This window comes from Rhinolophus hipposideros (assembly GCF_964194185.1).
Source record: "Rhinolophus hipposideros genome assembly, chromosome: 12".
Taxonomy (NCBI): domain Eukaryota; kingdom Metazoa; phylum Chordata; class Mammalia; order Chiroptera; family Rhinolophidae; genus Rhinolophus; species Rhinolophus hipposideros.
The window spans coordinates 60,786,053-60,811,209 of NC_138058.1; the positions used below are offsets into that span (position 1 = coordinate 60,786,053).

A 25,157-nucleotide genomic window follows, 5' to 3' on the forward strand; every position below is an offset into this window, starting at 1 on the left:
CATATGTAGTTAGATTGACTTCTATTGTTTCCATTTGGTTATGTTGGTCTGCCTATTCATGTGCCAGAACCACCTCATTTTTATTCAAGAGCTCTGTGTAGTATGTTTTGACATTTGCTAGGGCTAGTCACTTCTCATACCTCTTCCTTTACAGCAGTTTACTTGCTATTCTTGAGTGTTTGTTTTTTCCATATGAACTTTGGTATCAATTTGTCTAGCTATAGGAAAAAAAGCTTGTTTATATTTCTTGGGGGAATCATATTGATTTATAAATTAGGGAGAACTGTCATCTTTATTTATTTATTTATTTATTTATTTATTTATTTATTTATTTTATTGGGTGAAGGGGAACAGGACTTTATTATTGGGGAACGGTGTGTACTTCCAGGACTTTTTTCCAAGTCCAATTGTTGTCCTGTCAATCTTAGTTGTGGAGGGTGCCGTTCAGCTCCCTTGCTGGAGTCGAGGAATCGAATTGGCAACCTGTGTTTGAGAGCTCACTGGCCCACGTGGGAATCGAACCGGCAGACTTCGGAGTGAGCCACCGGACCTACCACCGAGAACTGTCATCTTAACGATGTTGAGATATTTTAACCAAACCAAGGGATGGTTCAAGGGATGGTTCAAGTATACTTTCGTGTTTTTCAGGATTGTTTTATAGTTTTCTTTTTTCAAAGAACCAGATTTACTAAGATGCAATTTACATACCTTTTAATTGATCTATTTAAAGTGTACAATTCAGTGGTTTTTGGTATATTCATAGAGTTGTGTAACCATCACCACAATCAACTTTAGAACATTTTCATCAACTCAAAAAGTAACCTCATATTTATTAACAGTCCTTTCTCAATCCTTCCAACACCCCCAACCCCTGGCAACCACTAATCTACTTTCTGTCTCTTGCATATTCTGGATATTTTGTGTATTACATAGAGTCATATAATATGAGTGACTGGCTTCTTTCACTTGGAATAATGTTTTCAAGTTTCATTGATGTTATAGCATATACTCTATTCTTTTTTATTGCTGAATTATATTCCATTGTATGAATGGATTTACCACATTTTGTCTATCCATTCATCAGTTGATAGAGTTTGGGTTGTTTACACTTTTTTGCCTCTTATGAATAAGACTCTGAACATTTGCGCATAGGGTTTTGTATGGGTGTATATTTTCAAGTGTCTTGGGTATATATCTAGAAGTAGAATTGCTGGGTCATATGATAACTTCATTTTTAACATTTTGAGGAACTGCCAAGCAATTTTCTGAAGCAGCTGCACAATTTTACATTTATACAAGCAAGGTATCAATGTTCTAATTTCTCCACATTCTCACCAACACATGTATCTGGAAGAACATATCTATATCTGTGATTTTGGTTATAGCCATTCCAAGTGTGGGTGAAGTGGTATCTCATTGTGTTTTTGTTTTTTTACATTCCACTAATAGCTGAGCATCTTTTCATGTGCTTATTGGCCATCTATAAATTTTCTTTGAAGAACTGTCTGCTCACATCCTTTTCCCGTTTTCAATCGAGCTATTTGTATTATAATTATAGTGTTGTTTATATATTCTGGATAGAACTTTCATATCCGATATGTTATTTGGAAATATTTACTCCCATTCTGTTGGCTGTCTTTGCACCTTTTTTATGGTGTCTTTTGATGCACAAAAATTTTAAATTTGGACAAAGTCCAATTTGTGTCTTTTTTCTTTTGTCATTTGTGCTTGTGGTGGTTATCTGAGAAGGCTTTGCTAAAACAAAGGTAATGAAGATTTACACCTATGTTTTCTTCTAAGAATTTTATAATTTTAGCTTTTACATTTAGGTAGTTGAAGTCCTAACCAGTACCGCAGAATGTGACTGTATGAACATAGGGTCTTTAAAGAGATAATTAAGTTAAAATGAGGTCATTAGGGTGGGTTCTACTCCAATATAACTGGTGTCCTTGTAAGAAGAGGAGATTAGGATACAGACCTTCATAGTACAAAGGGAAGACCATGTAAAGACGCAGGGAGGAGATGCCATCAACAAGCTAAGAGTCCTCAGAAGAAACCAACCCTGCTGACACCTTGATCTTGGACTTCTAACCTCCAGAACTGTGAGGAAATAAATTTCTTTAGGCTAGTCTGTGGTACTTTGCTATGGTAGTTTTAGCAGATTAATACATAAACCCCACTAGGTCATGGTATGTTATTTTCTTAAATCATATGGGCTTTGTGTGGTTATTTTGAGAGAAATAACTTTATTTCTTTGCTTCTAGTATAGGTATGCCAAACTGCAACTCATGTGACAAATCTAGCCTGCTGCCAATTTTTGTAAATCCAGACATAGCCACACATATTTAGTTGCATATCATCTATGACTGCTTTTGTGCAACAATGGCAGAGTTGAATAGCTAGGCCTGCAAACCAAAAATGTGTACTATTTGGTGCATTCGAACAAATTTGCTGATTCCTCCTCTAGTAGATAGGATGGGCTCATAATCTTTGAGTTCTTGCATTTTAAAACAGGTTTTTTTTTTTACTATAGCCTTTGCTGCTTGAAAAATAGCATGATGGATAGATATAAAATTCTTAGCTTGCAAATTCTTGCCTTGAGTTTTTAGACAATGCTGAAAATGTTACATCACTATTGCCTTGCTTTGCTCTTGAGGAATTTGATGCCAAATGTTTTGGTTACCATAACAAACTAGCTACCCTGAAAAGTAATGGCTTAATGTTTTGATTATAATTTCATAATCTTTGGGGTCAGGAATTTGGGTAGGGGTTGGGCTGAATGATTCTTCTGCTCCACATGACTTCAACTGCCACTAAATAGTATTCAGCTGATGGTCAGACTGATACGGGGGGTTGACTCCTATCAGCTGGGATCAGTTAGGCCCCTCTCTTCTGTGTAGGCTCAGAACCTCTTGGAGTTAGATCTTTTATACAGTGGCTCAGGGCTTCAACAGCAAGTATTCCTATAGACCCAGCTGGACTCTTCAAGATTTCTTATGACAGGGTTTGGAAGTCCCACATTCTCTTGGTCAAGCAATTCACCTCAGGCCAGCCTGGATCAAAAGAAGTGATAAAGAATTTGCAGCCAATTTTAACATATTGCTGCGTAATTTTCTTACCCTTTTAAGCAATTTGAACTTTTTGCATGGAAGTTTTGAAGGTTATTATTATTTTTGTCTAATAGTTTTAAGAGTCTAGCTGTCAGAATTGATCATACTGTGGTCATTTCCCCAAGTATGTGCAGGCCCTTTTATTATGTAGGTTTACATGTTCTTATTTCCAGAAAGTTTCCTGGGTTATAGATTCATTAGATATGGAACTTATTTTGGACATTCTGTACTTGTGTTCAAATGACATCCCAGAGAGAGAAACAAGCACAAAGGTAGGGAGGGAAAGAAAAGGAGGAACATTCCAGGAGTTTGGAGGGAGTGTGTGTAGGAAGCAACAAGAGATAGAGTAGAAAGATAGGCAAGGGCTAGATAAATGGAAGTTGCTGTGTGCCATGCTGAGCAGTGACTCCACAGGCAGCAGATTTTTGAAACTTACTTCTGACACGCATGTGTCAGAATGTGAATTGGAAGGAACAGGACTAAGAGGGAGACAAGTTGTATTAGTCTAGGTGAGGGACTAAGACAGACAGATTCTCAAGTTGGTTATGAGGACTGATCAACAGGATTGTTGAGTGTGGTGGGAAGGGGAGGAAGGATGACCCCAGTTTCTGAACTGGGCATGTGAGTGGACAGTAATACTGAGCAGTTTTAGATGTGTAGAGCCTGAAGTATCTCTAGGACACTCCAGTGGAGAAGTCTGGTAGGCTTTTTTGTATATGGAACTTAAATGCGTGGTCTGAGCTCGATAATGCATTTGGGAGTTGTTGACATATGTGGCAGATGAAGACAGGGAGTGCATGAAATGGCTCTGGAGAACGTGTGGGGTGAGATGAAAGCGGAGGACAGAATCCTGGAGCCTAGTCCTGGTCAGAGGGGTTAGAGATGAGTTATGTTGTGAAGACAAAGTGGGTTTCAAAAAGAGTGGAGTACTCTGTGTTATCAAATCCCATGGGGAGTTCTCCTAATAGGACTCAAAAATGGCCCATGGCATTTAGGATTAAACAACCCTCAGTGACTGAGAGAAGTGCAGTGTTGTAGTGGAGACAGAAGCTCCGGACCATGGAGTGAAGAATGCGAAGCTGCTGGGTTGGCAGAGAGAAGCTACTTTGAAGATGTTTGCGAAGGAATTTACAGAGGAAGCAGTAACTAGAGCCCAATCTGGAATGACAGAGGGGTTTCTTTCTTTTTTCTTTAGGACAGGAAAAGCTTGAACATGAGTAGATGGTGAAGGAAAAGGATAAGTAGGTAAAAGGAGTGATGATTTTGGGAGTGGGGGGGAGGGGGAAATGATTGAACGAAGTTTACTGAGGACGTGGGAGGTGATGAAAAACAGAACCGAGAAGGAGAGATGCTAATGTGAGTACTTCAAGTGGTTCCCAGAATGGCGTATAACAGTCTCGCCTACATGTTGAAATTAATTTGGTTTCAGTCAATAGGGCAAATAAGCAAGCAATATTTACATATTTATGTACATCATTTACACATCCTTCCTCCAAAGGACAGGATCAATGTTTTACCCTTTCAATGCCTCCTCCACAGTTGGTGCTCAAAAAGTGGCAAATGAATAAACAAGATGTCTCTTACCTATATTCTGAGTATCTTAACATATTTAGAACATAGTCAAAACTGCCTACAAGTAAAAAAGTCTTCTAAGCATGCAAAGTAGTCGTGAAGCTCACGTGTGAAAGGTGATGCCTTTTTCTGAGGACTCTTGTTCACTCTTACCTAACAAAGCTGTTACCAGCATTTCCTTCACCACAGGAGGTTAAAAATAGGAAGATGAGAGGAGGAGGAAGAGGACGTTCTAAAGGCAGGCAGACAGCAGCAGGAGGTGGCACGATCTGCCTTAGCATAAGGTGCCAAAAGGCAATGAAAAACCAGACGCAAAGCATACTGCCTTTCGGGCTTTTCGCGTAGGGATTTAACATCCTTTACTCACACCAACAGTCTTGCAAGGACACTGCTGTTTTGAGCCTTAAATAATGTTGAGAAAAATGGTTCTTTGAGCCATTGGGAAAAAAATGATTCTTTGATTCCTAATTTGGAATCATTTCTGTTTCAACGGTTTGGAAACGATTCTATCAAATACGGATAATATTAAAACAAAAAAGCTCATGGTGAGATGGTAACCCTTGGTCTCCCTCTGTTTTCCTAGCCTTTGATGTTCTCCCCCTTTTCTCCTAAGACTTCTTTCTTTTCCTTCCTTCAAGGCTGAACACCAATGCCACCTCTTCCAGGAGCCTTTCCACATGGTCCAAGCGGAAGTAATCTCTTCCTCCTCTGCGCTCCACAGCATCTCACTGTGGTTTGGCTTTGCACGGGTCAGCAGACGGGGTTGTTTACACGGCTGCTTTTCCACTAAGTTATGCGCTCCTCGAAACCAGGGACCGTGACCGTGACGGTGTACCTACACCACCTCTGGGACAGCGCGAGGCACGGAGTCAGTGCTCAGTCAACGCTTGCTGCGTTGAATTAATTTGGAAAAATCACTCAGGGCAGGATTTCGCGGTGGAGGCGCGGGTGAATGATTCATGGGGTGGTTCTTTGCATTCTTTACCTGGTAGTCACGTCGGGCGGAGCGTCCAGCTGGCCTGGCAAATACCTGCGCGGTTGAAACGCACCTCCGCCCCCGCGGTTGGCGTGCGGGATACGACCGCAGGGTGCAAGTTTCCCGCGTCCTCCGGGGACGCGGCCGGCGAGCTGGGGGGCGGGTCCCGCCGGCCGGGGGGCGGGGCTCCACGCGAACTCGGCCCGCCTGCCCGCCCCCTCCCCGGCGCGGCGGAGCCCCGCCCCCAGCCGCGCGCTCCCGCCGCTGGCGCGTGCCCGTCGCCAGCCCTGAGCCCTCGCGCCCTCGCGCCCTCGCTCCGGGGGCGGGCTCGCTGCGCGTGCCGGGCGGGGAAGCGGCGCGAGCCGGGCGCTGAGGACGTTCGCCCCGGGGGCGGCTCCAGGGCCTGAGCGTGCGCTGCCGCCGCCTCCGCCGGCCGGGAAGTGAGTACCGTGGGGGTGTGCGGCGGCGGCCGCAGGCTGCGGGAGAGGGGCGCGCGGCGGCACGGAGACGGCGCAGCGCCCGGACCTCCGAGCCTGCAGGGGTGCAGGGCCGGGAGTGGCGGCGACGGCGCGCGGGGAGCGGGGCCGCTGCACCGCGCGCGCAGAGAGGGGGACGGCGCCGCGCCCGGCCCTGGAGGGGCGAGCTGAGGGCATGGAGCGGAGTCCGGGCCGGCACCGCCGGGCTCCGAGCCCCGCGCCGCGGGGGGCTCTCCGGGGGCCCGAGCGCGCTGTGGTCGCCGGGCGCGGAGCCGGGCTGCGGCCGCGGGGCTGATGCTGCTGGAGCCCCGCTCGCTGGGAGGAGGCTCCGCGTTAGGTGCTGCAGGGGGCAAAGGAGGCAGGTCCTGGCAGAGGGCAGGTGAAGCAGGCAGGCCCTGGCAGAGGGAAGGGAATTTATTTCAGGTCACCCCAAGATACTGTTCCCCGAGACCCCTAACTGTGAACCTGTGCACTGGGTCACCCTTGAAAGGAAAGTGTTCTAAGAGCAGGGAGGATGCAGCTAACGAATGCTTGTTCAATCCCCGAGCCAGGCCTTGGGATTAGGAAGCCCTTCCAGCATTCTCAGCAAACCTTTATTGATTAGCTACCTGGCTGGAGAACCGTGGTCGGCACTGGGGCCACAAAATAGTGTAAAACACAGCCCTAATTTGCTGTCTAGGTGCTGACGATTTGGTTGTGAGGCTACGCGTATACAATACAGAGCAGCATTGAGTTTTGTGTCATACCTTATTCACTTTATGTCTTTTTCATTTTCCCCCCAGTATTGGGAATTGGGAGCCCTAAATGGCTTGGTTTGGGGATAAAGCAGGAAGGTCAAAGAAGCCTGTGGGAGAAACTTAGGAGAGTTTTGAAGGCTCTTCTGCGGAACATGTAAAGGGAGGGAGAGCAAGGGAAAAGAAATTTGAAAAGAGAAAATAAGTTCCCTTCCTTCCCAATTAGAATTAGGCTCCATGAGTGTTCACTGCTAAATCCTCAGTGACAAGAACAGTGCCTGGCCCATCACAGTCGTGCAGGAAATATTTATTGCATGAATGAATGAACCAAGCAAGGTTTTGCCTTATTTTACATTGGAGCAGTATTAATTACTCTGGTGTTAGGGGTGTCTGATGGACTTCCTTTGTTCCTAAAGTTTGTTTGTGTTCTCTCTCTCTCTCTCTCTCTCTCTCTCTCTCTCTCTCTCTCTCTCTCTCTCTCTGCCATGTAAGGGTAAGGTAAACCAGGTTCTTGGTCTGGGCGTTTAAGACAATTGCTAAGGTGATGGAGTCATGGTTTCTTGTGATCATGCTGCCACGTTCATGTCTTTATTTCATGTTGCGACATTGTTTCAAATCATCCCATTTGGTCCTTCTATTTCCAACCACTTGAGAAGGGAGTACTTTTGCCTAGAGAACATTTTTTTTTTTCCCACTTTTATCCTTTTCCTTGGATCTTAGGTCTGTAGTAAGAATCTATTGCTGCTCTTTTGTAAAGGCTGGAATTCTGCCTGTTCCCTGTCTTGGTTGGATTTCTGGACTCTAGCTCCAGGCTGCTGTTTCAGTTCCCTGGGTTGCAGTGCCTGTTAGGTTACTTTGTCTGCCAAATTAAAACTTGACCTTTTATGAGTTCTATGAGAATTTTTATCATACGTAAGTGGAATTACTTTTGAAGGGGGTTATGTAGTCAAAGCAGTGCTGGCAAGGTTTTGAGTGTCCACTGTGGGTGAGAGACAAAATTTCTACTTAGTTAGAAAATTAGACTTAGAACCAATAGAATGCCAAGTTACCCTTTATTTTATGTCTGTACTAGAAATGTCTCAGAGCCTTTTTTCCTCATATAGAAAATAAGAGTAATATTAATCCAAATTTGGTAAGCCTTGAAGAATGAAGTTAATTTCTCTTTAGTTTACAACTGTACTGCAGAGTGCAACCAGTAGGCGTCTACCAGTGCTTGTTTTGGTCCTGTAATTTTGGGAGCCTTGTTCCAAGTTCTCCCAATGATATTGTATTTTACTTATATATTTTATTTATTTTAAAATCAACTTTATTAATGGATAGTTTACATATAATAAAATGAGTCGATGTCTGTGTACATTCCAATGAGTTTTGAAAATGTGTATGTTTTGTAACCACTATCCCAATCAGGATGTGGTAATTTACATCACCCCAGAAAGTTCCCCAGTGCTGATTTTATTTCTAATTTACACAAGCATCAGGGCTGGGTCGTCTCACTGTGCAGGACGTGTACCACCCGGCCTTACAGGGTCCCTGTGAATGGCAGCTCCTGGAGTTAAGTTGTGCAGTCAGTGTGGCTGGGCAGTGCAGCTCTGAAAATGGCTCATGAGTGCACACTCTTCTGAAACACTCAGGCAGTATAGACAGAATAAAAGCACCTTGGCCCACTCCCTTCTCCACCAAAACTGCACTTGTCAGTTTGTTGTGATCCTTTCTGACCCGTCTCTCTGCAGTTTCATCTATATATAGGTAGTAGAGAACTTCCCCCACCCCCCATGCCGATGACATGATGTTATACATATTGTTCTGCAACTTGTTTTCTCACAGAATGTCTGAGGTCTTTCCATGTGACAGCATAGGGGTCTACTGGATTCTTCCTGACCACTACACAGTCTCGTATGTAGTATCATTGTACTGTAACTTCAGACATTGCTGCAGTGAATGAAAAGTAGACTTGCTGGGGCGCGGGTGTGTACATTTAAAATTTTAATTGACGGAGATTTAACCATGTTGCTACTTGTGGATCTGGTTCATTTGTTGTTAACTGCTGAGTAGTGTCCAGCTGTAGCGTGAAATGACTATGTGTCCTCCAGGTTACTCTGGATGCTAATTGTTTGAAGGACATATGTGTTATAAATGCATCCTGCCAGCCTGACGCTGCCTTTTCCCTTTGTTAACAGTGCCTTTGGTTGTTTACAAGTTATAAACTTCAATGTTGTAGTGACGAAAAAAATTCCCTTAAATTAAAAAAAAGGTGTGTGTGTGTGTCTGGTTAAGTAATTTTCTCTGTCTCAGGGTATGAATTATATATTTCTGTATTTTCTTCTAAAATTAAAACAAAATTTTGCTTTTTGTGTGGAAATTTTCTTTTTTTTTTATAAAAAGATTTTATTGGGGAAGGGGAACAGGACTTTATTGGGGAACAGTGTGAACTTCCAGGACTTTTTTCCAAGTCAAGTTGTTGTCCTTTCAATCTTGACTGTGGAGGGTGCCGTTCAGCTTCAAGTTGTTGTCCTTTCAGTCTTAGTTGTGGAGGGCGCAGCTCAGCTTCAGGTCCAGTTGCCGTTGCTAGTTGCGGGGGGGGGGCACAGCCCACCATCCCTTGCGGGAGTCGAACCGGCAACCTTGTGGTTAACAGGATGCGCTCAACCAACTGAGCCATCCGGGAGCTCAGCAGCAGCTCAGCTCAAGGTGCCCTGTTTAATCTTAGTTGCAGGGGCAGAGCCCACCATCCCTTGCGGGACTCTAGGAGCTGACCTGGCAACCTTGTGGTTGAGAGCCCACTGGCCCATGTGGGAATCGAACCGGCAGCCTTCAGAGTTAGGAGAATGGAGCTCTAACCACCGCGCTCACCCCGTGTGGAATTTCTTTATGTTATAATTGAAGAGAATTAATTTTTAAAAAATATTTGGATAACCAGTTTTTCAGCACTTTTTCCATCATTTTTATTGTTGTAAAATATGCATAACATCGATTTTACTATTTTAACCATTTTTAAGAGTAGAGTTTTGTGGCATGAAATACATTCACATTGTATTTCATTGTTGTACAGCTATCACCACCGTACATCTTCAGGAGTTTTTCATCTTCCCAAACTGAACCTCTGTACCCATTAAACACTAACTCCCAATCCTCTTCTCCCCCTACCCCTCCTGCCAGCCGCCATTCTACTTTCTGTTTCTATGAATTTGACAACTATGGTACCTCATGTAAGTGGAATCATACAATATTTATCTTTTTGTGTCAGGCTTATTTCACTTAGCATAATGTCTTCAGAGTTCATCTGTATTGTCGCATGCGTCAGGATTTTCCTCCTTTTTAGGGCTGAACACTGTTCCATTGTGTGTATATGTCACATTTGTTTTCTGTTCATCCATCAGTGGACACTTGGGTTGTTGTGAGTAATGTTGCTGTGAACATGGGCGTGCAAATACCTGTTCAAGTCCCTGCTTTTGATTCTTTTGTGTCCATACCCAGAAGTGGAGGTGTGCATTATAATTTTAAAAATTCTACACGTAACTGAACATGACCCAAATGGGTGGATAGTGTAGAGTTCCATATACCCCTTCTTCCTCGTGCGCAGCTTCCCTTTATTAACATATTGCATCAGTGTGGTACATTTGTTAGAACTGATGAATCAATATCGATACATTATTATTAACTTAAGTTCATAGTTGTTTTCTTTTTTAAGATATTTTTTTTGTTGGGGGAAGGGGAACAGGACTTGATTGGGGAACAGTGTGTACTTCCAGGACTTTTTTACCAAGTCAAGTTGTTGTCCTTTCAATCTTAGTCGTTGAGGGTGCTGTTCTGCTTCAAGTTGTTGTCCTTTCAGTCTTAGTCGTGGAGGGCGCAGCTCAGCTCCAGGTCCAGTTGCCGTTATGCTGTTGGTAGTTGCAGGGGGCGCAGCCCACCATCCCTTTTGGGAGTCGAACCAGCAACCTTGTGGTTGAGAGGACGCACTCCAACCAACTGAGCCATCCGGGAGCTCAGCAGCAGCTCAGCTCAAGGTGCTGTGTTCAATCTTAGTTGCAGGGGGCAGAGCCCACCATCCCTTGCAGAACTTGGAGTTGAACCGACAACCTTGTGGTTGAGAGCCCACTGGCCCATGTGGGAATCGAACCGGCAGCCTTAGGAATTAGGAGCACGGAGCTCTAACCGCCTGAGCCACCGGGCCAACCCCATAGTTTATATTAGGTTTCACTCTTCGTGTCACTGTGGGTTTCGTGTTCTGTGGGTTTTGACAAATGTATAACGTCGTGCATCATTAATGTCATTACATGTAATGTCATCGCAATATCACAGAATAATTTAATTGCTCTAAAAATCCTCCGTATTTCATCTATTCATTCTTCCCTCCCTCCTCCTGAGCTCCTGGTAACCACTGATCATTTCACTGTGTCTATAGTTTTGCTTTTTCCAGAAGGTCATATAGCTGGAATCAGACAATATTGTAGTCTTTCGGATTGGTCTTTTTCACTTAGGATTATGTACTTAAGGATCCTCTGTGTCTCACAGTTTGTTTATCTATTCACCTATTGAAGGATATCTTAGTTATTTCCAGTTTTTGGTAATTATGAACAAAGCTCCTAAAAATATTCACGTGTATGTTTTTGTGTGGGCATCAGTTTTCAGCTCCTTTGGGTAAATACCTAGGAGCATGATTGCTGGATCATATGGTTCGAGTATATTTAGCTTTGTAAGAAACTGCTGTCTTCCAAAGAGGCTGGCTGTACAATTTTGCATTCCCAATAATTAAAAAACTTTACATTCTAGCACCCCAAATGTGCTTCAAGAATGAATTCATATTCTAATTGTTGCTTTTGTTGGCTGTCTTTCTTAGCATTTTATTTCCTTGTGTTTCAAAGTGTTGGTTTACAGACTTTTCTGAGTGTGAGTGCTTTTGATTTTATTTTTCTTCATGCTCATCCTTCTCTGTGTGGTGATATTTAAAGGTGCTTTCATTGACCTACTGGATCCTAATCCAGAGTCAGATATGATAATCCTGGGTCTGGGGTCCTGCTCTTTGAGATAATTAGGGCTGTTTTAGATCTGCTCACAGAAGTATGCGAATGTCTTGCTTGCTTCAGTTCCTGGTCATGATTCGGTGTTTTTATCTTCCCACTTTTTTAAACCCAGAGCATTGCATAAACCTTAGTTCTAGGCAGAGACTGGCAATAGTATTTTTTCGCTTCCTTTCAGCTCCAGCCTCATCCTTGGCTTTAAGCAGTGAGTCTAGCTCAGATGTCCCGTTTCTCCAGGTCCTTTGCTTTCTGTCACCACTGCCCTGCAGGAGGCATACACCTGCTTCTGGACTGAGTCAGTGTCTAGTAAGCCTGTAGCCTCAGTCCTGCTCACAGTTTTGTGTAGCTGTACTGTTTCTAATCCAAATGGAGGTTTGTCTTGTTTTGAACATTCCTGAGTCATTTTTAAAATATATTTTTAAGATATTTTCTTGTTACTTGAAGTGGAAGGGATGCATGAACGTGTCTATTTACTGAGCTGCTTTGACTAGAAGACTTAACTGGCCAGGCTTCTTTCTAAACTTTATACCACTTACTTTGTTTTCTGTGTTACTGCAATGCCTAAACCCTCCAGTACAAAAGTTGAATAGCAGTGATGATAATGGGTACTTTTATCTTTTTCCTGAATGGGAATGCTTCCAGTGTTTCTCTGTTAGATACCCTAGTCACTGAAGGTTTTCTGGTAGATGTCTTTCGTCAACTTAAGGAAGTTTTCTTCCATTCTTGGTTTGTATTTTTATTGGGTGTTGAATTTTATCAAGGGCTTTTTTGGGGGGGCATTTATTGAAATTATCATTTTCTCTTTAATATGTTAAGAGTAGGACACACCTTACTGAGTTGTAAATAACAGAGAAACATACATTATATAAGATTTACTTGTTAATACATTTAAAAAATGAATCTTTAAAGAAAACACATTTTGCTCTTGAATGTTTGTATACCAACAACATTATATACAGAGGGTGCCAAAAAATGCATGTATTTTAAGAAAGGACAACTGTATTAAAGTTGTAATACTCAATATATACCAATAACAAGAGATGAACACAAGTCACGTTTGACTTCTGCAATTACAAGAGGTGCTCAAAGTGGTTACCATCAGCATCCAGATACTTCTGATTACGGCGAACTCCTGCTTGAGCAACATTGACCAGTGTCCACTTGTATGTATTTTTTTGGCACCCCTGGTATATACGAGTGTGTGTGTGTTTGTGTCTGTGTGTGTGTAAACAATACTGAAATGCTGTAATAATTAGGTTTGGATTAAATATTCTTGTAACTAAGCTTCACTATCATGAAATAATACTCAGAAAAAAACATTTTTTTTGTAACTTCTGGGACGCTACAAGGACTTTTTCAACCTCTAACCATTTCAGCTTTTCCCTGGTTTCTTTTTCTAGACTCTTAACTCCCTCCTTTTAAACTTTATCTCTCCTTGCTCTGTCTCCTCTTGCCAGAGAGAGACTTTCTTGTGCAAGTAATAATGACTTGTTACTTATTGTGATGCTACTGTGTGTCAGGGACTTTCACAGATAACTGCTGCTCTTCAGTCTTTACAACTCTGGAAGCCAGGTATGGTACTTCCAGTGTATGGGGGAAGAAATTGAGCTCAGAGAAGTTAAAACTTGTTTGGGGCCACACAGCTAATCTGTGACAGCTTGGCTTTCAAAGCCCATTATCTTTCTACATGCTGCCTCTAAACAAGACTATTTTATGGTCCCAAGTTCCACTTGGGTTTGGCTTTTGGCTCACTCACATGATTGCTGAGCATGGTGATATGACTACTTTGTGTCCCCAATATGATTCCCTTGAGAGATTTTTTTTTCTTTAGACAGGTACTTCATTGATTTTTACCAATCTGATTTATTGTATCTTCTTGAGAGAGTTCTTACAATGACTAAACCTTTCTTAATTGCACAAACAAACATGGAATCAGTAGTGTCATGGTGAAACATGTGGGCTCTGTAGTAAACTATTTTGGTTGGACCTTGAGTTTATTTTCCTTTAACTCTCTAGACGTTATGAAATACTGGTCCTCAAAGAGGTATAGAGAATATAAATAGTGAACACCTGTGTACACACCACTTAAATTAAGAAACTAGCCTCCTTTTAAAGTTGAACCCCCATGTAACTCCTAACCAATTGTAGTCTCTTCCCCTCCGAGAGAACCACTATTCTGAATTTGATGCTTTTCATCCCTGTACGTATAGATTTTCATACTGTTATAATGTATATAAATAGCCCTACAATGTAGAATATTGTTTTGCATTTAAAAGACTTTCTAATAACAGTATTAATATATCTTTTTGTAACTTTTTACCTCAATATTGTGAGACTCATTTAGATGGACATATGCAGCTCTCATGCATTGGTTGTCTTGGCTGAATAGGAGTCTGCTGTGTGATTACATCACAGTTTACTTTTATATTTTCCTGAGGATTGGCAATTAGTTTGTTCTGATTTTTTTTTTTTTTTTTTTTTGCGATTACAAAGAATGCTGCTATGACTATTCTTGTTCACACATGCTTGTTTCTTAGAGTGGGTACCTAGGAGGAACCACATTGGCTTGTGTGCCATGCACATTTTCAGCGTCAGTGGAATTGCTAAATTCCTCTCTGAAGTGGTTTCACCAGTTACTTTGTTCGTGCCAGGGGTGGGTGGCTGCTGTTGCTTCCCAGCCTTGTCAACCGTTGATGTTGTTAGGCTTTTATCATTTTTGCAAATGTGCTTGATGTACAATGTAATCTTATTTTGGTTTTCAGTATATGTTTTTTTCCTTTAACTTTTATTTATTTTAAGTGTGTTTTTCCAGGACCCATCAGCTCCAAGTCAAGTAGTTGTTTCAGTCTAGTTGTGGAGGGCACAGCTCACAGTGGCCCATGTGAGGATTGAACCGGCAACCTTGGTGTTATGAGGATGGCGCTCTAGCCAACTGAGCTAACCAGCCGCCCCCAATATACGTGTTTTGATTACTAGTGAGTTTGAACATTGCTCCATGTTTTTATTGGCTCTTAAGGTTTCCTCTTCTGTGATTTGCTAGTTTTCATCGTTTACCTGTTTCTCTATTGTTGTTTGACTTTTTCATATTGATTTGTAATTCTTATTACATTACATCTTATTAAGAATTGTAAATCTTATTACAATTCTTAATATTTCACTTAGATGACTTTAAATATCTTCTTCAAAAGTGAACCTTTCACTTTTGTTACAAACCTTTCTCTATTCCAGATTTCGAATGTTGCAAATGATTGATAACAAAGTATTTACTCTTCTTTGAAGTCTATATTTTTATACTTTTAAAATTAAAAATAAATAGAATCTTTTGATGCACTATAGTTTTAAATGTGTGGTTTTAATTTATTGTGTATGAAATCTTCCCTACAGATCACAGACACAGAAATATTATCTTAATCTTCACATGTAGAAAGGTGGTGTTCTGGGTTTCTGTTTCCATTTCTTTTTTGTGAATTACAGCTACATGCTGGGACAAGATGTTTTATTTATTTGGATGTGCAAAATATGGGGTCTGGTTAGATTATTTCTAAGCCCTCATGTTCTGGTTCTCCTGTTTTGCCTGTGGTTTTTGTAGCTCAGAATCCTCACTCTCAGTGTGTTAATTGAAATTAAAGGTAATGAGAACTCAGAAAAGAAATTGTTGTTAACATCCAGGGTTTAGATGTGAAGGCTGAGCACTGCTATTATGGTAAAGAAGAAATACAAATAATTTGATTTAGGTTGGAACATACTTAATTGGTCTTATTTTATTTTCATGAATTCCCAAATCATCCAAGGATGTAATTCTTATTTGTCTTCTCTGAAAAAATTCTCTCTAGGGACAAGCTTAACTATAGAAATAACTAACAAGGATACTTTTTCTAAACTATGACTATGAAAACTAGAGCTTTGTGGGTCATTTCAAGAGTGTACCTTTTTCTTTATTGTTCTTATGCTTTTAATATTTCCTTTTTAGATACGTGGTTTAATATCTTTGCTTAGAACTGAGATTTCTTATGAACTAAGCAGTCCATGGCAGGTTTTAGGAGAAATGATGAGGTTTGTTTTTGGTGTACTAGAGGCACCCGTTTCCCCTTTTTGTGACTTACTGTCCCCTTCTTTTCTTTTTATTTTAATAATTTAGTTTTTCCAGTTACAGTTGACATTCAATATTATTTCCCCTATTTTCTTATGTTCTATTCTGTGATTCCTTGGGCACATTGCATTTCCACCTCTTTTACCTCCTTTCACTTTTGTTAAAAACCTTTTCTCTATTCCAGATATCAAGTGTTGCAAATGATTGATAAAGTATCTAGTCTTCTTCCAAGAAGAAGTATAAAAAGTATATTTTTATACTTTTTAAAAAAAAAGATTTTATTGGGGAAGGGGAACAATACTTCATTAGGGAACAGTGTGTACTTCCAGGACTTTTTCCAAGTCAAGTTGTTGTCCTTTCAGTCTTAGTTGTAGAGGGCACAGCTCAGCTCCAAGTCCAGTTGCCGTTTTCTAGTTGCAGGGGACCCAGCCCACCATCCCTTGCGGGAGTCAAGGAATTGAACCGGCAACATTGTGGCAACATTGTGGTGGAGAGCATGCGCTCCAACCAACTGGCCATCCCGGAGCTAAGCGGCAGCTCAGCTCAAAGTGCCGTGTTCAATCTTAGTTGCAGGGGGCAGAGCCCACCATCCTTTTTGGGACTCCAGGAGCCCACTGGCCCAGGTGGGAATCGAACCGGCAGCCTTGGGAGTTAGGAGCACGGAGCTCCTACCGCCTGAGCCACCAGGCCGGCCCCTATTTTTATACTTTTAAATAAATCAGAAGAACTGTAAATTAAAGGTAAGGTAGCCTTGCCTTTAGAATTCTAGTCTAGGTATCATCCAAGAAGGTAGTTAGTTATATAGTAACACCAGTAGTAGTAGTAATAATAATAATAATAATAATAGCAACTAACATTTATTACTCTTATTTTGCATAAGAAATTGTGCTAAATGTGTTATATAATTTGTTTCCACAGTTATATGAAGTTACATTTGCTATTCAGAACTCTGTGTAGTAGTGGAGTGCAGTTATTGAATGTTCTTTTATTGGAACCTAGAGAACTTTTTCAGATTTGTAAAATAGGAAATCTCCAGGATTTACAAACATTTACTTTTCCTGCCTTTTTTTTCCTTTTCTGTCTGAAAGAGAAGAGAAAGCAAGTAGTATTAGAGGAAGGATAGTTGAGAATTTTCCTGAAATGAGTAAGGAAATTTGTTCTCTTTCAGGGAATTTTGAGTAGTTACAGCTAAGTACTCATTAGTGACAATCTTGGTCATCTCTGACTTCTTAATTAAATGGACATCCAGAGAAAAACTGACAGGAATTTTGCGGGAGAAAGTGAACTTGCACAAGAAGTTTTGATACCTGGATGCTTTGAAGTAACTGAGAGCTGGAAGGGTTAAGACATTAACAAAAAGCTTCAAGGGAAATGAAGAATATTTAAGATTTAGGTGTAGTACAGGGACATGGAAACATTTCTAGAACCTGTTCTCTCTCCTTTAGTCTTTACTGTGTAAGTTACTTACCTTTCGAAGACTTAGTCCAACTCTGGAACATATTGTTTTTTAGATAGGACTGACCAGGGGCCAGACGTTTTGCTGCTCTAGCCTCCAGACCCCATTTAAATGTGAATTAAGTTCTGATCTAGCACCACCATTTGGGTCCCTGTATTCTTTGCTCACTCCTGGAGTCCTGGTGTTTGCCCTGAAGGGGGCGATGTGGCACAGCCGGCAGACTGGGCTTTGGAGTCGAATGGGTTCCCTAACTCCACAGATTACTAGCTTTGTAACCGTAGGCGAAGTTAACTAACCACGTAGGCTTTACATTTCCTCATCTAATTCTACTGTCCATGTTTCTCATTTGCTCCTCCAGGCTAGCACAATCCCATCTTCTCATTCTAGTTTTCTTTTTCTTTTGTTTTTAAGAGCGATGCTTATAAAGTGGGACCTTAGGCATCCAAAATGACCCTTGAGGCAGGGTATAACAAGAAAATATGGGCAATTAACTTTTACTAATATTTACTCCATAGGTTGACACTTTACTCCATTTGTATGTCTGATGATTCACATCAGGTATGGTAAGCAAGGTAACCTGAGAGGAGAGTGGGACACCTCAACCTGCAGGGGACGATAACAGGAGCCTCCTTGTTTATTTGTTTACATTCTGTTCAGATGCATTAAAGTTCACCTCTGCCTGGTTTACTGGTCTTTCTGATTCTATTACATGATTTGAATGAAATGAACCTTGCTAAATAGTCAAAAGGTTTAAAAAGATTCCTGCAAAGAAAATGCAGAGTGACATTTCGGATTCAACTGAAGACTGAAGTAATAGTACCAAGACCCATGAACAGCAAGAAAAAAGCACAGCTGACACTTCTGTTTATAATTATAAGCTTGTCGTCTGTCAAATGCAAATTATAAAACAATAATGATCTAAGCAGATTAAAGGGGAAACAGTAAAAACAACCTTAAAATTGTTAAAAACACTATTTGGTATATGCATTCACAAACACCATTGAGTATATTATGCCTTAAGATACTCACTAATGGTAGTCTGAGGCTAATATTTTCAGTTGAGATATTTTAAAACTAAGCATTCAGAATATGAGGGCTAACTTACTGAGCCTTTTCAGTGATGATTACAGTCATGTGCTAGTTAATCTAGTACCTTAAGATTGTATTCATTACACATTTTTAGAAGTTTTGTGTAGATTTCTTACTTTAGGAGTGAAAAGCAAAAGCGTGTCACACACCTTTGTTCCTCTTTTGGTAAAAGTGGCTGAAATAATATATAGACAAATTAACAAACTAAAATGCATTCTTTGTTAGCAAATATTGTTGAGATACTCATAGAAGACATTGCTGAAGATTTGAAGTAATAAACATTATGCCAAATTATGGAATTTATAAGAGTTTCTGTATTTTTGGATAAAACTACAGAGCCTATGGTATTTGGTATACACCATTTTATTAATCAAATATGTGGAGACTTGCCTCCTCCCCTCCCAAAACCACTAAAGAAAAAGTGTACCAGAGAATATACCCAAAGGAAATGACTTAAATTTTTATTGTGAAATTGGACATACAATAGTATAAAGAATAATACAATGTACCCAGAACCCAGCCTAATAAATAAAACATAGCTAATAGAGTTGGTATCCCTTTACAGTCACATTATACTTTTCTGAATTTGCCGATGCATGTTTCATGTGCACTTTGGAAAGAATTTGTATTTTGTCATTATTGGGTGAGTGTTCCATAAATATCAATTAGATCTAGTTGGCTACTGGTGGTGTTCAGTCCTTCCACGTCCTTCTTGATTTTTCTACTTATGGTGATTATAGAGAAATGTTGAAATCTCCAAATAAAAGTGTGGATTTGTCTATTTCTCCTTTCAGTTCTATCAAGTTTTGCTGAGTGTGTTTTGAGACACTAAGGTTAGGTATGTAAACATGTTATGTCTTTTTAGGGAATTCTGTATGATACAGGACCAATAATACAATTTCATAGGTATTGTTTTATACAATTGCTTTTTAAATCAGTTCAGAGAATAAAGAAAAAGGAATATGTAATTGTACTGTCTTTTTAAAAAATAAACTTTATGGGGCCGGCCCAGTGGCTCAGGCGGTTGGAGCTCCGTGCTCCTAAGGCTGAAGGCAGCTCGTTCGATTCCCACATGGGCCAGTGGGCTCTCAACCACAAGGTTGCCAGTTCAATTCCTCAATTCCCGCAAAGGATGGCGGGCAGCACCCCCTGCAACTAACAACGGCAACTGGACCTGGAGCTGAGCTGCACCCTCCACAACTAAGATTGAAAGGACAACAACTTGACTTGGAAAAAAGGCCTGGAAGTACACACTGTTCCCCAATAAAGTCCTGTTCCCCTTCCCTAATTAAAAATAAATAAATAAAAAAAAGCTTTATTTTTTTAGAACAGTTTTAGGTTTACCGAAAAACTGAACAATAATATCATCCCATAGCCTGTTCTCTCTGTTGTTAACATCTCACAATAGTATGGTACGTTTGTTACAGTTAATGAACCGATGATGCTACATTATGACTAACTAAAATCCATACTTTATTCAGATTTCCTTAGTGTTTACCTAATGGCTTTTTCTGTTCCAGAATCCCATCCGGGATACCACATTACATGTATTAATAGTTGTCTCCTTAGATGTCTCTTGGCTTTGTCAGTTTCTCAGACTATTCTGATCAAGTTTTTGATGAATTTGAGTTTTGAGGAGTAGTTGTAGATTATCCCTCAGTTGAGATTTGCCTGATGTGTTTCTCATGATCGAGCTAGGTTTATGGGTTTTGGGGGAGGAAGACCACAGAGGTAAAATGCCATTCTCATCACATCATGTCAAGAGTACATACTGTCGACCTGATTTATCACTACTGATTTGAATATGCTTTGGCTGAGCTAGTGTTTATCAGACTTCTCCACTGTGAGGTGTTTTCCCCTCCCTTTCTTCCATCCGACTGTCTTTGTAAGGAAGTCACTGTGTGCAGCCATACTACGGAGTGGGAGTTATGCTTCACTTTCTTCAAGACTGAGTATCTACATAACTTATTTGGAATTCTTCTCCACAGGATATTTGTCATTCTTCCTGTATTAATTTCGTCACTCATTTATATCAGTATTGACTGATATTTAATACTACTTTATTTTGTTGCTGAAATTGTTCCAACTTTGGCTGTTGGGAGCTTTCAATTGGCTGCTGTGTCCCTTTGATACTCGTATAACCCAATCATACGATATTTTTCTCCCAGAACGTCTCTACTTTCTATACTCCAGGCTCATCTTATATATTTCCTGCCTCAATCGTTTCTCCAAGGATCCCTGGCTCCTTTTATTGGAGAATGGTATTAATAAGCCAAAATTTGGTTACTAGGTGTGCTCATTGCTATTGGGATGTCATTGTTTTTACTCCCTCTGAGTTGACAGAGTAAGGACGTATGTGTATACTAACCCATGCATATACAGATATGTCTAAATACTTCTACATGTAACTACTATGCATTTATATTAAGCTAAACATGATCTTATACTGATGTCTCCAATTGTAATCCATTACCACATGGATCATTCTAGCTTCTTCCCTTGCTTATCTGTAGTAACCTCACACTCCATCGGCCATCCATTTACTTAATTGTTCAGTCCCAGGGTGCATGCATAGCAGTATTAGAATTGTTAACTTACAGGCGGTGGGAAACTAGAGTATAGTACTTATATAGATTTTGTTTTGCCTTAGTCTTACAGACACCGTTTCCAAAGTTACTTAGGTTACCCGCCCTCTCTCTCCGCCGCCCTTCAGTGAGGTTGTTGGCATACATTTGTGATTGTTTTGTTACATTCTGCATTGCGTATTTGGATCCTCTGATGTACTAAAGGATTTTTAAAAATGTACATGCATTAACGTTCACTCTGTTCTTCTTTCAGTTTTGACAAATGCATAGCTTCAGGTATCCACCATTACAGTACCACATGGAAATAAGCATCCTAAAAATCCCCGGTGCTTCACGTATTCACCCCTGTTCCCTTCCCCTCAAATCTCTGGCACCCACTTATCATTTTACCATTTCTTTGGTTTGGTTTTTTTCTAGAAGATCATAAAATTGGAATTACACAGTATGCCACCTTTTCAGACTGGCTTTTTCACTAAGGAATATGCATTTAAGCTTCTTGCGTGTCTTTTTATGGCTTGATAGCTGATTTATTATTGCTGATCAATATTCCATGTATGAAAGTACCACGATTTATTTATCCATTAACTTACTGAAGGGCATCCTGGTTGCTTCCAGTATGTGGAAACTGTGAATAAAGGTGGTACAAACACCTGTGTGCAGGTTTTGTGTGAATGTAAGTTTTCAACACAATCGGGTTGGATTTTATCTATTCTAATAGGCATGTAGTGGTATCTCATTTTTTTAAAATTGAAATTTATTGGGGTGACAATTGTTAATAAAGTTACATAGGTTTCAGGGTACAATTCTGTAACACATCATCTGTAGATCACATTGTGTGTTCACCTCCCAGAGTCAGTTCTCCTTCCATCACCATATATTTGATCCTTTTACCCTCACCTACCAGCCCTCTCCCCCCTTACCCTCTGGTAACCACTATTGTCTGTGTCTATGAGTTTTGTTTCTTTATTTGTTTGTCTTGTTCCTTTGTCATGTTCAGTTTTATATACCACATATCAGTGAAATCATAGGGTTCTCTAAATATCTCATTGTTTTAATTTGTAATTTTGTAATGATAAATTATATTGAACATCTTTTCATATACTTACATATCATCTGTGTATCTTCTTTGGAGAGGTATCCGTTCAGATCTTTGGATCATTTTTTAATTGGGCTGTTTTCTTAATGTTGAGTTTTAAGAATTCTTTTTATAATTTAAATACAAGTCCTTCATCAGGTGTTTTGGAAACTTTCACTCCGAGGCTTGTCTTTTCATTCTCTTAACAGTGTCTTTTGCAGAGCAGTTAATTTTGATAAGATCCAACTTAATCAGTTGTTTTTTTCCCTTTTATGGATTGTGTTTTTCGTGTTGTATCTAAAAATTTATTCATTCAGTTTAACTTTGGGCTTAGGACACTAAAACAGCCTCTTCTGGAAACTTCTAGTTTCAATTCCCTTTATACAGAAGATTTACATTCTCTTTCTACATTCTACAACTTTACTTACATTCTCATAGCTAGGGCTCTGGTTTTCTTTACATTTTGTAGACTGAGGCTGTGCTCTGGTTCTTTTTTTTTTTTTTAAATTTTGCTTCAAAGATGTTTATTGTTGCATTGTTCATAGTAGTAAATAATCATAAATAATTGCCAATAATCAAGGGTTGGATGAATGTGATGAAATTCCATTCTCCCATTCAAAATTATGTTTTTGAAGAGTACTCAATGACATGGAAAGGTGTTCAAATATATTGTTAAGTTTTCCCCCCAGCTTTATTGAAGTATAATTGACAAATAAAATTGTATATATGTAAAGTAAGTATACAACATGATATACAAATACATTGTTAAATGGTTACCACAATTAAGTTAATTAACCTATCCATCACTTCACATAGTTACCTTTTTGGTGTGTGTATTTAAGATCTACTCTCTTAGCAAATTTCATGTATACAGTACAATATTGTCAAGAATAGTCATCATGCTGTATATTCAGCCCCCATTTTACAACTAAAAGTTTGTATGCTTTGACCAACATCTCGCTGTTTCTCCCACTCCCTAGCCCCTGGTAAACACCATTCTGCTCTGCTGTAATGAGTTTGACTTTTTTTTGTGTATGTGTGTTATTAGATTCCACATATGAGTGGGATCATACAGTATTTGTCTTTCTCTATCTGGCTTGTTTGACTTTGTGTTCTGATTTTTTTTTAATTGGGTGGAGTAAAGCTCCTGAACAGAGTGATTAGGATCCAGTGGAGATCGAACATGTTTGAATAACTATACCTAGTGGATTTCTCTGTGTGTCCACAGGATGAACGACAGGAAGAAGGGGCGCAGAGTCCTGAGATTGTGGCGTCATAGAATTTTATTTGTGCATGCATGTGGACAAAGATTTTGGCAGTTGAGATGGGAAAAAAAGGGTGGATATGAGAGTGATTATGAGGAAGGAAATGGCAGGGTTTGAAATCAGAGTTACTCTCTGAAGGGAATGGTAGGAGGTTTGGTTATCTCTAGCTTTTGAGGCCAAGAAAAGGCAAAGTGCCAGGAGTCCAAGTGGAAGGAAGTAGAGAGAGTACTTACATTCATGTCAGTGTTGATTTTTAAGGTTATGCAGGAAGACAAGGACAGATAATCAGGTGTGGCAGGATGATTAGATCTTTGTTGAGTGAAACTGTTAAAATCATATTTACAAAGATGCAGGTCTTAATATCCACAGAGCACTGGGAGGGAGTCACTTCGCAGCTAGGGAAGTCATTTATAGTGACCTTAGTTTATGCATACCCCATCAATGTGGGTTTTATGTCATCTGAATTAGAAGCTTGGTTGAAATGAAGAGACTTCATATTTTACTCTGAGTTAACTCCAGAAGCAGACTCTTAGACACTATTTCATTTTGGAGGTTATCCCAGGAAATACCAGGAGGGGCCCGGGAAGTGAGATAGGGAAGGGAAGTTAGCAAATAAAGCCTTTGTTATCAAGCATGTTATCATTGTGGGTAACTGGAGCTTATTTCTGTTGGGGAGTGGGGAGCTCGAGGAGCCAGTGTAAATCATGTCCTTAGAGTTATACCCCTGGAGGGGGTGAGTAGGTGGAGTGTTTATATACCAACTCCATCCATCCCTGGTAAATCTATAGTACTTCAGTAGTTTGGGCCTGCCATGCAGGGAACAAAATGGACTTCAGAGGGAAGAGAAAGCCCTCAGGTTAAAAAACTAAGCAGATGCTGTCAGTCCAGAATAGATAGCATTGGTAGAGGGCATGAGATACTGGCTTTTCCTTAATGCCCTGCTGTGCAGGTCCAGCATCTACAATTCATTTTCTATAGGCCTCCAGTTCCCTCCACCCCAGAGTTATATGAACCAATCCAGCGGCACTTTAGGGCTGGCTGCAGGTGCCCTTTGTGGAACCTTAAGTCCTGGGTCATGGCTGAGTGCCCCCACAGCAACAGACTTTTCCTTACTAACCTTGTTCTTGGCTCCCAAGTTCAGCACTCTCCAGATCCGTGGCCAGATTCGTTCTCCCCGTTCCTGCCAGTGCATATCCTCAGGCCCAGCAGCTGTCGTGGTGTGATCCAACAACTTTATTCTTCCCTTTCGGAATTGTCTTATTCTGCTCCTTTCATCTAGCCATATAACATTTTAAGTCATCTACGTTAACAACAACAAAAAATAATCAGCTGGGATTTTGATTAGACTGTCTGATTAGATGGTATGTTTTTGTTTAGGTCTTTTAAAAGCTTTATTTCACCCATGTTTTGTAGTTTCAGTATGCAGATCCTATACAGATTTTCTTAGCGTATATACCTAAGTATCTTATTTTTGTTAGAGGTACTATAAATGCTAATTTTTAAATATTCAGTTTCCAATCGTGCAATGCTAGTATATAGAGCTGTGGTTGAATTTTGTGTTTAGACCTTGTGTCCTGCGACACTTGTTAAACTTATTTTTTAGTTCTAGGAGCTCTTTTGTATATTCTTTTGGATTTTTTACAAAGATAATCATGTCTGCAAATAAGGATAGTTTTATTTCTTTCTTTCCAATGTTTGCCTTTTATTT

The 25,157-nt window shown here is 40.3% G+C and overlaps 1 protein-coding gene across 22 annotated transcripts in view; it reads left to right on the forward strand.

The window, feature by feature from the left end:
* Positions 1-5,908: 5,908 nt before the first annotated feature.
* The window catches only part of DTNB (dystrobrevin beta), a 185,464-nt gene continuing 166,215 nt past the window's right edge, over positions 5,909-25,157 (forward strand). For 17 of the 22 annotated variants that reach the window (XM_081068505.1, XM_081068510.1, XM_081068518.1 and 14 more), the window contains exon 1: positions 5,913-6,098. The gene's annotated coding sequence lies outside the window, so the exon portion shown is untranslated. Of the gene's footprint in view, positions 6,099-25,157 lie in introns of all 22 variants that reach the window. The other 5 variants (XM_081068519.1, XM_081068514.1, XM_081068515.1 and 2 more) reach the window with 5 other exon arrangements.